The 3,147-nt window shown below is 49.0% G+C and overlaps 1 protein-coding gene across 1 annotated transcript in view; it reads right to left on the bottom strand.

The window, feature by feature from the left end:
• Window positions 1-3,147, bottom strand: part of LOC125039308 (histone deacetylase 4-like) — a 167,903-nt gene that overhangs the window by 90,328 nt on the left and 74,428 nt on the right. The gene's annotated exons all lie outside the window — the stretch shown is intronic.

The following is a 3,147-nucleotide window of genomic DNA, read 5'->3' on the forward strand; positions in this document are numbered from 1 at the left end:
GGGAGGAGGACCAGGAAGAGGGAGGGTGAGGGGGGAAGAGGAGGAGGAGGCGGAGGAAGGGTGAGGGGTGAAGGGGAGGGAGTAAGGAGATGGAGGAAGAGGGAGGGAGAAAAGACATGGAGGAAGGAGGAGGAAGGGGAAGGGGGGAGGAGAGGAGAAAGGGAAGGGGTGAAGGAAAAGGAGGAGATTGGGCCGGGAGGAAGGGAAGGGTGAAAGGAGGTGGAACGGAGGAAAGTAGAGGAGAAAGGGAAGAGAGGGAAGAAAAGGAGGAGAATGAAAAGGGAGAAGGAGATGGAGTAGGGAAGAGGGAAAGGAGGAAGGTGAGCAGGAGACTGGGGTAAGGGAATAGGAGAAGGAGAGTGTTCTGTAGGGAATGTGTGATTCCCTAAAGACTAGGCGGGTATGGTTATTACAGTGCATTATTACCTCGAGGGAGAAATATCACATTGGCTGGTTGTTAATTTGGCTTATTACGGGTTGAGTTGATAGAGGTACGCGACCGCGTGGGGAGAAAAGGGGTTGATAGGGAAGGATAAGAAGAGAGAGAGATAGGGAGGGTGAAGCGGTAGATTGCTAGGAGAGGAAAAGAAAGGAATAAAGTAAAGATGGAGAGAGAGAGAGAGAGAAAGGGAGGGAGGGAGGGAGGGAGGGAGGGAGGGAGGGAGGGAGGGAGGGAGGGAGGGAGGGAGGGAGGGAGGGAGGGAGGGAGGGAGGGAGACAGGGAGACAGGGAGACAAATTAATAAATTGTAGTTATTGGATCCATGAATGTAAAATCTTTCTATAAAGCAGAACCGGAAGACAATTTTGAGGGCTCTTAAATAATGCAATACCTGCGTTGAAGACTTGATCCAGTCCATTGATTGGATATTGTCATGGGCTATGACGACGCAACATTGTGTGTACCACAAAATGAGTACATAGGCAAAGAGACACTGGTAAGCGGACAATAGAAGGGGCGAAGAAAACAAGAGAAAAATAGAAAGGAAAAGAAAAAAAAGGAGGAGGAGGGATTGCTGAATAAGACCTGACCGAAGACGATTGGTTGTGATTGAAAGAGTAAACATGGGGGATGGGAAGGGCAGAAAGTGAGGTGGGAAGCGATAGAAGGACGACGAGAAAGAACTATGGGGAGAAAGAGAAAGAGCAACGGGGAGACGGAGAGGAGGGAAGCGAAGATGACGTTCAGATGGATAAGTGAAGCGAGATGAGATGATTGGGAGATGACAGACGAGCGATTACCAAAGGTTAAGGTGGAGTCTGTAATGGCGCGGGGATGGAAGTACGTGAGAATGTGAGCTGTAGCAAGGGAGAGCAAGAAAAGAAGGGAGTGAAGGGGAATGACACGAAAAGGAAGAGCAAAAAGGGGGAGAAATGAAAGGATGAAAGTGAGAGAGGAAGAGGAAAATGGGAAGCTAAAGACCACTTATGAAAGGAAAAAATAACAACCATATTGTCAATCCGGGTAGAAAACAAACAGAAGAAAAGACACAATAAATGAAAGGCAACAGCAGATGAAACGTCGGACGAAAAAGAGAACGCTCCTTGCACGAGACAGAGCGACGCCTGTGGGCATTGAGACCGTGATTGGAGACACGAATTTTGTGGGGTCATTGAAGAGTAGGAGCGGGGCGGAGGGAGAAGGGGCGAGAATGGGGCATGAGAAGGTGCAGGAGGAGAAGGGGAAGAAGAAGGGAAGAAAGAAGAGGAGGAGGAGAAGAAAAAGAAAGTGGTGGTGGTGGTGATTGTTGCGATGAGGATGAAGGGGACGAAGAAGAAACTGGGTGTGGAGGTGTAAGTGCTGGTGATAGAGAAGGAGAAAGAGGAGAAGAAAAGGGGGGAAAAGGAGTAGAAGCGCATGTGCGAAACGGTTGGGAAGACTTTGAGGAAAGGCAGAGAACTTCATAAGCATTCCTTGTTTTTGGCTCTGGCTTTGACTGGAGTCTCCGTTCAGGATGATTTATTTTTCGTCAATGGCGTTCAGGATGATTTGTTTTTCGTCAATGGAAACCAGGGTGTACGTCGAGGGAAAAAATAAAGAGAAGAACAACAAAGGTATTTCTGAGAGAGAGAGAGAGAGAGAGAGAGAGAGAGAGAGAGAGAGAGAGAGAGAGAGAGAGAGAGAGAGAGAGAGAGAGAGAGAGAGAGAGAGAGAGAACAGAACAGAACAGAACAGAACAGAGCAGAAGGAGACAGATGAGGGGGGGGGGGGGGGCAGAGAACTCGAAATATCATACAGAACCCTCTACTCGTTACAGTTTCTGTGATGCAGTTTACTCATGGCCAAGTAAATAACTCAAGATATGTGTCTGGAAACTTATAATGCCATTAAACACAAATGACACGGTTGTGTCATTTATCAAATGGAGATAGATAGATAGATAGAGAGAGAGAGAGAGAGAGGAGAGAGAGAGAGAGAGAGAGAGAGAGAGAGAGAGAGAGAGAGAGAGAGAGAGAGAGAGAGAGAGATTTAGTGAGTGAGTGAGAGTGAGAATGAGTTACAGTACTGAAGCGTGAGCATAGCCCGGGAGGAAAACAAATGAGCATCAAAGAGACGGTGCCAGTGGGGTAGACAAGGCAGGAGTAGATAACAGAGGGAAAGGGGGAAGGAGAGTGTGCCAGAGTGGATTTGGAAGGGGTATGGGCGGGAGGGGGTAAGATGAAGGGGGTCGATGATGGTAGTACCGTGAGTTGGTAGAGGCGGATCCTTGCCTCTTACCAGGATACTTAGGTGTCCTTGAGAAGCTGGTGGTGGTGGTGGTGGCTGGGTAGGGCAGGCGAGGGAAAGGGGAGAAGAGTGGTGAGAGGGAGGGAGGGGAGAGGGGAAAGAGAGGAAAGGGGAGAGGGGAGGGAGGAAAAGGGGACGAGGGGACGGGGGAAGAGAGCAGAGAGGAGGGAGGTAAGAGGGGAAAGGCTTATAGTCGCGTGACCCAGTGCATTAGTCTCATGTACTCTGGAGTGAGTGCTGGCGCTTGGTTCTCTCACTTTATGAAATGTTATACTGATGATGTTCTGGAGATGAAATGTATCTCTGTGTCGTTACATCACATGGAAGCAAGTTGGCGTTGTATTGGCAATGGTACCGTGAAGTGGCACTGTCCGGCGCGTTATGTGCTTGTTGTTTCCTGCCACTCCGCTAAACCTAAAT

This window comes from Penaeus chinensis, chromosome 27 (assembly GCF_019202785.1).
Source record: "Penaeus chinensis breed Huanghai No. 1 chromosome 27, ASM1920278v2, whole genome shotgun sequence".
NCBI classification, from domain to species: Eukaryota; Metazoa; Arthropoda; class Malacostraca; order Decapoda; family Penaeidae; genus Penaeus; species Penaeus chinensis.